This window comes from Triticum aestivum, chromosome 7D (genome assembly GCF_018294505.1).
Source record: "Triticum aestivum cultivar Chinese Spring chromosome 7D, IWGSC CS RefSeq v2.1, whole genome shotgun sequence".
Taxonomy (NCBI): domain Eukaryota; kingdom Viridiplantae; phylum Streptophyta; class Magnoliopsida; order Poales; family Poaceae; genus Triticum; species Triticum aestivum.
Window position 1 is genome coordinate 98,323,163 of NC_057814.1, and position 13,799 is coordinate 98,336,961.

Consider the following 13,799-nt stretch of genomic DNA (forward strand, 5'->3'; position numbering starts at 1 on the left):
GCCACAGTCAGACGTCTGAGCGACATCACATAAAGGGCTTATATCAAAAGTGAATAACAAGAGTGCCACAGTCGGACGTCTGAGCGACATCACATAAAGGGCTTATATCGAAGTAAATAACAAGAGTGCCACAGCGGACGTCTGAGCGACATCACATAAAGGGCTTATATCAAAAGTAAATAACAAGAGTGCCACAGTCAGACGTATGAGCGACATCACATAAAGGGCTTATATTTCATTAGTCGAATTTAAGTAGCTCATGAATTTAAATCATCTCAAGGGACTACTCATGTATGTAATAATAAACTGGTTAGTCCATCCACAGGAATAACATTCAGCCGGGTTTACCATTCATGTTTATTCACCGGGGATTTTCACTGAGACTGACACAGAGACTGACGCTGAGACGGACGTTGAGACTGATACTGATACTGATACGGATATGTTGACCAAGATCCTTCACCATGGACACGGTTACTCGGATGGGTTTTGACTCTGCAGAGTTTGTACTCTTTAACCACAGCCAACAGATTTCAGTAGTCACAAAGGACTAGTTCCGTTTACGGTATTTTAGGAGAAACACATCTAACCAGTACAAACCCATTCCACATTCCGCTGCCAGGGATCACCCTAGGCAACGTTCAAGAAAAACTTTAAGACGGGGAGGCCACAACCTCGAGTAGCATGGGATCAAATTTATATCGCGCGCTCTAAGGGGTGCCCCCCTCTCGGTCCCAACCGGAAACACCCATGCCCCCTGACCGGATGACGGGCTTTAATCCAGGGCCATGGAACCCTCATCACGGCCCCTCTATTTGGTGTGTACGAGGAAAGAGGTTTGCAACTTACTAAACCGTATTCTTTGCAGAAAACATGTGGCAGCACGAAAAGGGGACGGACGGTAACCTGGCTTGATCCACGTTAACGCTGGAGTTTAACGGTTGACATAAGACTGACATCCTTCAACAATACCATCTTACCACCTTTCATGTCACCACATGATCATGTTATCTCCCATCAAATGATCACATCAAGTTTCAAAGCATACTGGTAGTTGCCTTGCATGCAATATAACACTCACTGATGCTCATATAAACATGCCATGAACTAACTATTCAAGCAAACATGCAAAACACTCATCATATCAAAGGTTCAAACATGCTTGCCTGATTCGGAGCAGTCGGTGTCTAGCTCGGTGAAGTTTGCGGCTCCGTCACCTCCTCCGGTATCTACGGTATAAAGAGAACGCGTACTAACGTAAATACCGAGTGTGCATAAAAGTTGTTCCAAATATTTTTCAAATAAATATGATAAAAAACTAGACAGAAAAATAAAGCTGACAGAAAAAGAATAAACTCAAAATCATCTTTTGTTTAAAAGTTATTAAGGTTTTAGTCCAGGGACCCATCTGTAATGAAACAGAAACTTTCCAGGGGCTAGTTCATAAAAAGGACAGAAAACGCCTCAGTTAGAAAACGTATTTTGCCCGAAGGCGTTTTCAGAAAACGTTTCGAAAAAGAGAAAAAGCTGACAAGGGGGTCCCACCCGTCAGGTTTGAATTTCAAACAGAGCACACCGGCGCCCGAGGACCGCGGCGGCCGCCGGCGTTGATCCCCGACGAGGTAGGGGAAGTGGTCGGTACCTACGGACTCACGATGCTCTTCCGCACCTGTGGGTGGTGGAGTTGGTCGTCGGTGAGCACCACGTCGACGGCGGCCTCTACTCCGGCGGACGGTGGTTCGGGTGGTGATGGATCTCGCCGAGGAGGGCTGCAACCATCAAATTGGGGCTCGGGTTAGAAGAGTGGGTGCATGATGAGGCTGCTGGCAAGGTTTGGGAGGCGGGGGTGGTCTCACCAGAGGGAATCGTGCCGGAGCCCAAAGCGGAGCGGGGCGGCCGGAGTCGGGGAAGAAGGCCTCCCCGAGGTCTCCCTAGTAGCTAGGCGTGGCTCTGGTGAGGTGTAGGAGTGGTGTTGGGTCAAAGGCGAGCTCGAGGCTCCCTTTTATAGTTGGTCCGAGGCGGTTGCCGAGAACGGGATAACTCCGGTGATGATTACGGCGAGCCAGCAGTCGAACGGGGGTTTTAGGCGACTGGGCGGCTACGGATTGGTCTACTGGTCCCATCCAGAGGCTAATCTTGGTACAACTTGGGCGATACTCCAGGCCTTCGACGGAACGGCCTCACGGGCTCGTCGGCGGCAGAGATCTTGCTCTGCGCATCTCAGGCCACGACGATGGTGCTGCAGCGCGTCCAGAGAAGAGGACGGCCACACGGAGGCTCCTGGTGGTGTGGGCGGTGCTGGACGGCGCCGTACCTCGTTGAGCTTCTCTGGCGGCCGCAGCGAGCGTTGCTGTCGCCGCTCACGGGTGTGACACCCAAAAATTTTATTTGACTTTTTCAAACTTTTATTTGATTTGAGGGAGGTCGTTTAAAATTTTTCTTCTAAAAGAACTCTCCCGCTCAAAAATTTCCTTTTGTGACAAGTATTTTGTTTGGATTCACCCAAGACTTGATTTTGGTCTTGGAGGTTTTTCTCCATCTTATGTTGACTCATCAAATGTTTTTCATTTGGGAAAAAGAATTTTTGAAAATCTTTTTAAATAGCCCCATGGCATTTGGGGTGATCTTTTCCCCTTTCAAAAATCCCTTCTTGCCATGACATGAGTGGAAATCCCCTCCCAAAAGTCATCTCCCATCTTTGTGTCAAGGTATACTTCAAATCCAGCAAGTTGAACCTCCCCATGATTTTTTCTTCCATTTAGTTCTTATCAAAAATATTTTCTGCCCTCTACTTTGGCCCTTGGAGATTTACAAAGGAACTACCTTTTCTCCTTTGAGTTTTGCCTCCAAACCATTTTCCCTGGCTAGTCCTTAGAGCCCTCAACCAAGATCCATGATGATCCACTGGTCTCCAGTTAAAAAATTTCAAATTGTGCTTTCTGCGAGTTTGGACCATATTTGCCAAATTTGATGAAATTCAATTGTTTTCTCCTCCTAAAAATCTGAGAAAATTCAGGCAGCCTCTGGATGCATTGAGAGGTCACCTCACCAAGTCCCAGCTCCAGAATTTTTTTTCTTCATGCCAAATCATTTCGTTGAGCACCTGAAGGGCACTGTTACTGTCAAGTTCAGAAATTCAGAGTTACAGTTTCAGTGAGCACTATCGTTTTCTTCAGAACCCCTTCTCGATCTCGCCAGTAGCCGCGGTGGCGCCGTGCGCACTGTGCCTCCTTCTTATCCCTGCGCCGCACGATCGCCTGGAAGCTTGCGGGCATCGTCGACGAGCAGGAGGAGGTGCGCCACCCCGTGAGCGACGGCAGCAGTGCCCTTTGCGGCTGCCAGAGAGAGGCGCAGTGTTGGACGGCGCCGTCCAGCGCCGCCCAAGCCACCAGAGGCCACCGCGTGGCCATCCACACACTCGTGCACGCCGCAGTCCGTCGTCGTGAACTGGTAGGCGCGGAGCGCGCTCCCTGCCGCCGCCGTGCCCGTACGGCCGTTCCGTCGAGGACTGGCACATTACACCTAGCCCGACCGAGGTTTAGCGGAGAAACGGCGCCAGTGATCCTCCCTGATGGTGCCTAGCCTCCTAAATCCCCTGCCCAACCTCTGCCTCGCCGTAATTGCTCGCCGGAGCTATCCCGTTCACGGCCACCCCCTCGGATCGCCTATAAAAGGATACCCCGAGCTCGAACTCGAACCCACACCACCTCTACACACCACCAGTACCACGCCAAGCCACTGGGAGAGCCCCGAGGGAGTCTTCTTCCCCAACTCCGGCCGCCTCGACCCGCTTCGGGATCCAGCGCGATTCACTCCCGTGCGTGCACCCCTACCCCTCAGCTCTTGCCAGTAGCCTCCTAGTACATCCACATCTCTAACCTGCGCATCAATTTGACACTTGCAGCACCCACCGGAGCAGTCCAACATCGCCCGAACCACCGTCCACCGGAGATAGTGTCGCCGTCGACGTGGTGCTCTCCGACGGCCTTGTCCACCACCCACCGACGCGGAAGAACACCCTAAACCTGTTGGTACCCTCCGATCTCTCTGCCTCGCCGTGGTTCAACGCCGGCGACCACCGCAGCCTTCGGGCGCCGGCGAGCTCCGTTGGGAGTTTTTGAACCTGACGGGTGGGACCCCCCCGTCAGCCTCTCTTCTATTCCCCTCGAACCGTTTTCTGAAAACGCCTTTGGGCAGAATGTGTTTTCCTTCTGGGCTGACGTATTCCTTACCGAACCATTTTCTGGTTTTTCAGACAAGTCCCTGGTTCATTTCTGTTTCATCACAGATCAGTCCTTGGACTAAAACCCTTATATCTTTTTAACAAAAGATGCTTTTTGATTGATTCTTTTTCCGCCAGTCTTACATTTTTGTCTAGTTTTCGATAGTATTTATTTGGAAATTTTTGGGACAATTATTATGCACGCAACGATGTTCACGTTAGCGTACAGTTTCGTTATACCGTAGGTTCCGGAGAAGGTGACGGAGCCGCGAACTTCGCCGAGCTAGACCCCGACTTCTCCGAACCAGGAAAGCATGTTTGAACCTCTGATATGATAGGTGTTTTGCATGTTTGCTTGAATGGTTTGTGCATGGCATATGAGCATCAATGAGTATTACGTTGCATGCAAGGCAACTAACCCTGTGTTTCGAAGTTACTGTGATCTTTGATGAGAGATGACCTGATCATGTGGTGACATGAAAGGTAGTAAGATGGTATTGTTGTAGCATGCCAGTCTTACGTCATCCGATAAACTCCGACATTAACGTGGACTGAGTCACGTTACCGTTCTACCCCCTTTCGTGCTGCCACATGTTTTCTGCAAAGAATACAGTTTACTAAGTTGTTAACCTCTTTCCTTGTACACACCAAATAGAGGGGCCGGGATGAGGGTTCCATGGCCCTGGATTAAAGCCAGTCATCCGGTCAGGGGGCATGGGTGTTTCCGATTGGGACCGAGAGGGGGGCACCCCTTAGAGCGCGCGGTATAAATTTGATCCCATGCTACGCGAGGTTGTAGCCTCCCCGTCTCAAAGTTTTTCTTGAACGTTGCCGAGGGTGATTCCTGGCATCAGAATGTTGAATGGGTGTGTACTGGTTAGATGTGTTTCTCCTAAAACACCGTAAACGGAACTAGTCCCTTGTGACTAGTGAAATCCGTTGGCTGTGGTTAAGAGTACAAACTCTGCAGAGTCAAATCCTTCCGAGTCATCGTGTCCATGGTCAAGGACCATGGCCAGTATATCCATATCCATGTCAGTCCCTATGTCAGCCTCCGTGGTAAATCCCCAGTGAACAAGCTTGAGTGGTAAACCGGTTGAATTGTTATTCCTGTGGATGGACTAACCTTTTATTTATCTCGTACCTGAATATTCCCTTGAAATGATTTAAATTCATGAGCTACGGAAATATTAAGTTATGAAATATAAGCCCTTTATGTGATGTCGCTCAAACGTCCGACTGTGGCACTCTTGTCATTTACTTTCAATATAAGACCTTTATGTGATGTTGCTCAGACGTCCGACTGTGGCACGCTCGTTATTTATTTTTGATATAAGCCCTTTATGTGATGTCGCTCAGACGTCCGACTGTGTCACGCTCGTTATTTATTTTTGATATAAGCCCTTTATGTGATGTCGCTCAGACGTCCGACTGTGCCACGTACTGTCTTTTATTTTCCATTATAAGCCCTTTATGTGGTGTCGCCTTGACACCCGACTGCGGCATTGTTATTTTATTTGTATCCTTTCGAGGAGTCATTCAGACACTCGATTGGCCTTCAGCATTACATTGGGATTTCGGGAGGACTACCGCCCGACTTCCCTTTTATTTCCCATGCATTGCTATCTCATTGTCTGAGTGCGCTCTATTAATCTGTTCATCTGCATCATGTTTACATCTGTTATATCTTATGTCCGAACTGTCTTGCGAGTACTTCCATAGTACTCACCTGGCTTGTTGATTTGGCCAGATGTTGACGAAGGCGATCTCATGGATGAAGAGTTTGATAGTGAGTCCGACGCCTAGAGGAGTCCCAGTCAGTCCCGTGCGATCCTGGATATTGGTCACTTGTTTTGTATACGCTTCCGCCACCCGCAATAAGAATCCTCGAGCCTCACTCCGACGCTCGAAGAGCTGTTAGATTCAGGAGTCATGTCACCCACTTCGTGTGACATATCCACCACCGTTTTTTTATTGTGAGTCAGTAGTTATGCCACCCTATCCGCCTTTATGTATTATCGGCGTGCTTGTAATAAATTGTTGAGCCATCTCTGCTCAACCTTGTATTATATTTAGTACTCCTGGTTTTCCTTCTGTGATCAAGAAATTGTCTACCAGTGAGAAGGATTCTTCTCCACTGGTCCGTAAAAGGGATCGGTTTCTCAATAAATATTTTTATTGGAAAACCGGTCATGACTAGCTTGGTATCAGAGCCAGGCTGACTATAGGAAGCCACTAGGTGCGATCGCTAATTGGTTATTAGCGTCTTTAGTGCTTTTTCAGCATTTTTGCAAATGTAGCTATTTTCTGTTGGTCATCATAAATTTATGATTTGACTACTCAGAATTTTTGCCTACTTTTGTAGATTGCTGGAAGCTTGCGGGCGTCGTCGACGAGCAGGAGGAGGTGCGCCACCCCGTGAGCGACGGCAGCAGTGCCCTTTGCGGCTGCCAGAGAGAGGCGCAGCGTTGGACGGCGCCGTCCAGCGCCGCCCAAGCCACCAGAGGCCACCGCGTGGCCATCCACTCACTCGTGCACGCCGCAGTCCGTCGTCGTGAACTGGTAGGCGCGGAGCGCGCTCCCTGCCGCCGCCGTGCCCGGACGGCCGTTCCGTCGAGGACTGGCACATTACACCTAGCCCGACCGAGGTTTAGCGGAGAAACGGCGCCAGTGATCCTCCCTGATGGTGCCTAGCCTCCTAAATCCCCTGCCCAACCTCTGCCTCGCCGTAATTGCTCGCCGGAGCTATCCCGTTCACGGCCACCCCCTCGGATCGCCTATAAAAGGATACCCCGAGCTCGAACTCGAACCCACACCACCTCTACACACCACCAGTACCACGCCAAGCCACTGGGAGAGCCCCGAGGGAGTCTTCTTCCCCAACTCCGGCCGCCTCGACCCGCTTCGGGATCCAGCGCGATTCACTCCCGTGCGTGCACCCCTACCCCTCAGCTCTTGCCAGTAGCCTCCTAGTACATCCACATCTCTGACCTGCGCATCAATTTGACACTTGCAGCACCCACCGGAGCAGTCCAACATCGCCCGAACCACCGTCCACCGGAGATAGTGTCGCCGTCGACGTGGTGCTCTCCGACGGCCTTGTCCACCACCCACCGACGCGGAAGAACACCCTGAACCTGTTGGTACCCTCCGATCTCTCTGCCTCGCCGTGGTTCAACGCCGGCGACCACCGCAGCCTTCGGGCGCCGGCGAGCTCCGTTGGGAGTTTTTGAACCTGACGGGTGGGACCCCCCCGTCAGCCTCTCTTCTATTCCCCTCGAACCGTTTTCTGAAAACGCCTTTGGGCAGAATGTGTTTTCCTTCTGGGCTGACGTATTCCTTACCGAACCATTTTCTGGTTTTTCAGACAAGTCCCTGGTTCATTTCTGTTTCATCACAGATCAGTCCTTGGACTAAAACCCTTATATCTTTTTAACAAAAGATGCTTTTTGATTGATTCTTTTTCCGCCAGTCTTACATTTTTGTCTAGTTTTTTATAGTATTTATGTGGAAATTTTTGGGACAATTATTATGCACGCAACGATGTTCACGTTAGCGTACGGTTTCGTTATACCATAGGTTCCGGAGAAGGTGACGGAGCCGCGAACTTCGCCGAGCTAGACCCCGACTTCTCCGAACCAGGAAAGCATGTTTGAACCTCTGATATGATAGGTGTTTTGCATGTTTGCTTGAATGGTTTGTGCATGGCATATGAGCATCAATGAGTATTACGTTGCATGCAAGGCAACTAACCCTGTGTTTCGAAGTTACTGTGATCTTTGATGAGAGATGACCTGATCATGTGGTGACATGAAAGGTAGTAAGATGGTATTGTTGTAGCATGCCAGTCTTACGTCATCCGATAAACTCCGACGTTAACGTGGACTGAGTCACGTTACCGTTCTACCCCCTTTCGTGCTGCCACATGTTTTCTGCAAAGAATACAGTTTAGTAAGTTGTTAACCTCTTTCCTTGTACACACCAAATAGAGGGGCCGGGATGAGGGTTCCATGGCCCTGGATTAAAGCCAGTCATCCGGTCAGGGGGCATGGGTGTTTCCGATTGGGACCGAGAGGGGGGCACCCCTTAGAGCGCGCGGTATAAATTTGATCCCATGCTACGCGAGGTTGTAGCCTCCCCGTCTCAAAGTTTTTCTTGAACGTTGCCGAGGGTGATTCCTGGCATCGGAATGTTGAATGGGTGTGTACTGGTTAGATGTGTTTCTCCTAAAACACCGTAAACGGAACTAGTCCCTTGTGACTAGTGAAATCAGTTGGCTGTGGTTAAGAGTACAAACTCTGCAGAGTCAAATCCTTCCGAGTCATCGTGTCCATGGTCAAGGACCATGGCCAGTATATCCATATCCATGTCAGTCCCTATGTCAGCCTCCGTGGTAAATCCCCGGTGAACAAGCTTGAGTGGTAAACCGGTTGAATTGTTATTCCTGTGGATGGACTAACCTTTTATTTATCTCGTACCTGAATATTCCCTTGAAATGATTTAAATTCATGAGCTACGGAAATATTAAGTTATGAAATATAAGCCCTTTATGTGATGTCGCTTAGACGTCCGACTGTGGCACTCTTGTCATTTACTTTCAATATAAGACCTTTATGTGATGTTGCTCAGATGTCCGACTGTGGCACGCTCGTTATTTATTTTTGATATAAGCCCTTTATGTGATGTCGCTCAGACGTCCGACTGTGTCACGCTCGTTATTTATTTTTGATATAAGCCCTTTATGTGATGTCGCTCAGACGTCCGACTGTGCCACGTATTGTCTTTTATTTTCCATTATAAGCCCTTTATGTGGTGTCGCCTTGACGCCCGACTGCGGCATTGTTATTTTATTTGTATCCTTTCGAGGAGTCATTCAGACACTCGATTGGCCTTCAGCATTACATTGGGATTTCGGGAGGACTACCGCCCGACTTCCCTTTTATTTCCCATGCATTGCTATCTCATTGTCTGAGTGCGCTCTATTAATCTGTTCATCTGCATCATGTTTACATCTGTTATATCTTATGTCCGAACTGTCTTGCGAGTACTTCCATAGTACTCACCTGGCTTGTTGATTTGGCCAGATGTTGACGAAGGCGATCTCATGGATGAAGAGTTTGATAGTGAGTCCGACGCCTAGAGGAGTCCCAGTCAGTCCCGTGCGATCCTGGATATTGGTCACTTGTTTTGTATACGCTTCCGCCACCCGCAATAAGAATCCTCGAGCCTCACTCCGACGCTCGAAGAGCTGTTAGATTCAGGAGTCATGTCACCCACTTCGTGTGACATATCCACCACCGTTTTTTTATTGTGAGTCAGTAGTTATGCCACCCTATCCGCCTTTATGTATTATCGGCGTGCTTGTAATAAATTGTTGAGCCATCTCTGCTCAACCTTGTATTATATTTAGTACTCCTGGTTTTCCTTCTGTGATCAAGAAATTGTCTACCAGTGAGAAGGATTCTTCTCCACTGGTCCGTAAAAGGGATCGGTTTCTCAATAAATATTTTTATTGGAAAACCGGTCATGACTAGCTTGGTATCAGAGCCAGGCTGACTATAGGAAGCCACTAGGTGCGATCGCTAATTGGTTATTAGCGTCTTTAGTGCTTTTTCAGCATTTTTGCAAATGTAGCTATTTTCTGTTGGTCATCATAAATTTATGATTTGACTACTCAGAATTTTTGCCTACTTTTGTAGATTGCTGGAAGCTTGCGGGCGTCGTCGACGAGCAGGAGGAGGTGCGCCACCCTGTGAGCGACGGCAGCAGTGCCCTTTGCGGCTAACAGAGAGAGGCGCAGCGTTGGACGGCGCCGTCCAGCGCCGCCCAAGCCACCAGAGGCCACCGCGTGGCCATCCACTCACTCGTGCACGCCGCAGTCCGTCGTCGTGAACTGGTAGGCGCGGAGCGCGCTCCCTGCCGCCGCCGTGCCCGGACGGCCGTTCCGTTGAGGACTGGCACATTACACCTAGCCCGACCGAGGTTTAGCGGAGAAACGGCGCCAGTGATCCTCCCTGATGGTGCCTAGCCTCCTAAATCCCCTGCCCAACCTCTGCCTCGCCGTAATTGCTCGCCGGAGCTATCCCGTTCACGGCCACCCCCACGGATCGCCTATAAAAGGATACCCCGAGCTCGAACTCGAACCCACACCACCTCTACACACCACCAGTACCACGCCAAGCCACTAGGAGAGCCCCGAGGGAGTCTTCTTCCCCAACTCCGGCCGCCTCGACCCGCTTCGGGATCCAGCGCGATTCACTCCCGTGCGTGCACCCCTACCCCTCAGCTCTTGCTAGTAGGCTCCTAGTACATCCACATCTCTGACCTGCGCATCAATTTGACACTTGCAGCACCCACCGGAGCAGTCCAACATCGCCCGAACCACCGTCCACCGGAGATAGTGTCGCCGTCGACGTGGTGCTCTCCGACGGCCTTGTCCACCACCCACCGACGCGGAAGAACACCCTGAACCTGTTGGTACCCTCCGATCTCTCTGCCTCGCCGTGGTTCAACGCCGGCGACCACCGCAGCCTTCGGGCGCCGGCGAGCTCCGTTGGGAGTTTTTGAACCTGACGGGTGGGACCCCCCCGTCAGCCTCTCTTCTATTCCCCTCGAACCGTTTTCTGAAAACGCCTTTGGGCAGAATGTGTTTTCCTTCTGGGCTGACGTATTCCTTACCGAACCATTTTCTGGTTTTTCAGACAAGTCCCTGGTTCATTTCTGTTTCATCACAGATCAGTCCTTGGACTAAAACCCTTATATCTTTTTAACAAAAGATGCTTTTTGATTGATTCTTTTTCCGCCAGTCTTACATTTTTGTCTAGTTTTTTATAGTATTTATGTGGAAATTTTTGGGACAATTATTATGCACGCAACGATGTTCACGTTAGCGTACGGTTTCGTTATACCATAGGTTCCGGAGAAGGTGACGGAGCCGCGAACTTCGCCGAGCTAGACCCCGACTTCTCCGAACCAGGAAAGCATGTTTGAACCTCTGATATGATAGGTGTTTTGCATGTTTGCTTGAATGGTTTGTGCATGGCATATGAGCATCAATGAGTATTACGTTGCATGCAAGGCAACTAACCCTGTGTTTCGAAGTTACTGTGATCTTTGATGAGAGATGACCCGATCATGTGGTGACATGAAAGGTAGTAAGATGGTATTGTTGTAGCATGCCAGTCTTACGTCATCCGATAAACTCCGACGTTAACGTGGACTGAGTCACGTTACCGTTCTACCCCCTTTCGTGCTGCCACATGTTTTCTGCAAAGAATACAGTTTATTAAGTTGTTAACCTCTTTCCTTGTACACACCAAATAGAGGGGCCGGGATGAGGGTTCCATGGCCCTGGATTAAAGCCAGTCATCCGGTCAGGGGGCATGGGTGTTTCCGATTGGGACCGAGAGGGGGGCACCCCTTAGAGCGCGCGGTATAAATTTGATCCCATGCTACGCGAGGTTGTAGCCTCCCCGTCTCAAAGTTTTTCTTGAACGTTGCCGAGGGTGATTCCTGGCATCGGAATGTTGAATGGGTGTGTACTGGTTAGATGTGTTTCTCCTAAAACACCGTAAACGGAACTAGTCCCTTGTGACTAGTGAAATCCGTTGGCTGTGGTTAAGAGTACAAACTCTGCAGAGTCAAATCCTTCCGAGTCATCGTGTCCATGGTCAAGGACCATGGCCAGTATATCCATATCCATGTCAGTCCCTATGTCAGCCTCCGTGGTAAATCCCCGGTGAACAAGCTTGAGTGGTAAACCGGTTGAATTGTTATTCCTGTGGATGGACTAACCTTTTATTTATCTCGTACCTGAATATTCCCTTGAAATGATTTAAATTCATGAGCTACGGAAATATTAAGTTATGAAATATAAGCCCTTTATGTGATGTCGCTCAGACGTCCGACTGTAGCACTCTTGTCATTTACTTTCAATATAAGACCTTTATGTGATGTTGCTCAGACGTCCGACTGTGGCACGCTCGTTATTTATTTTTGATATAAGCCCTTTATGTGATGTCGCTCAGACGTCCGACTGTGTCACGCTCGTTATTTATTTTTGATATAAGCCCTTTATGTGATGTCGCTCAGACGTCCGACTGTGCCACGTACTGTCTTTTATTTTCCATTATAAGCCCTTTATGTGGTGTCGCCTTGACGCCCGACTGCGGCATTGTTATTTTATTTGTATCCTTTTGAGGAGTCATTCAGACACTCGATTGGCCTTCAGCATTACATTGGGATTTCGGGAGGACTACCGCCCGACTTCCCTTTTATTTCCCATGCATTGCTATCTCATTGTCTGAGTGCGCTCTATTAATCTGTTCATCTGCATCATGTTTACATCTGTTATATCTTATGTCCGAACTGTCTTGCGAGTACTTCCATAGTACTCACCTGGCTTGTTGATTTGGCCAGATGTTGACGAAGGCGATCTCATGGATGAAGAGTTTGATAGTGAGTCCGACGCCTAGAGGAGTCCCAGTCAGTCCCGTGCGATCCTGGATATTGGTCACTTGTTTTGTATACGCTTCCGCCACCCGCAATAAGAATCCTCGAGCCTCACTCCGACGCTCGAAGAGCTGTTAGATTCAGGAGTCATGTCACCCACTTCGTGTGACATATCCACCACCGTTTTTTTTATTGTGAGTCAGTAGTTATGCCACCCTATCCGCCTTTATGTATTATCGGCGTGCTTGTAATAAATTGTTGAGCCGTCTCTGCTCAACCTTGTATTATATTTAGTACTCCTGGTTTTCCTTCTGTGATCAAGAAATTGTCTACCAGTGAGAAGGATTCTTCTCCACTGGTCCGTAAAAGGGATCGGTTTCTCAATAAATATTTTTATTGGAAAACCGGTCATGACTAGCTTGGTATCAGAGCCAGGCTGACTATAGGAAGCCACTAGGTGCGATCGCTAATTGGTTATTAGCGTCTTTAGTGCTTTTTCAGCATTTTTGCAAATGTAGCTATTTTCTGTTGGTCATCATAAATTTATGATTTGACTACTCAGAATTTTTGCCTACTTTTGTAGATTGCTGGCAGCTACTGCGAGACTCGGGTGTTCACGAATGTGCCCGAGGGGTTTGTCAAACTCCTCGTCTCCATCACCAAGCTCACGATCGGGCCAGCGACTCGTCCGGAGTTCACGCTTTACCAGCACAAGCTCCGCGACGACGTGTCTATGCACCAGGCCGTGGTGCAATTCAAGGGAGGACGTTCTGCGTCTCGCCACTTCCCTTTTGTGGGAAGGGCCATGCCTACGGAGAGGCATGCCATGCAGATGGCCGCTCGTGAGGCGATAGCTCGCCTTCGGGATATTCTTCCTTCGATGAAGACTCGTCGGTACCGCTATCTCCCATGCCATGTGCCATATACTTGTCACTATGCATTCGCCTGCCATAGGGGAGAGCGAGATGAAGCTATCGAGATGCTTGTTGAGTATCTCAAAGCTCTGGAGGAAGCTTTCGACAACCTCGTGGACGATCTTGTGGCTGCCCGCATGGACTTAGTTCGGGGCTGTTCTGCCAACAGGAGGGAGCTTCTCCACATGGCACCGCCACTGACTTTCGTCTCG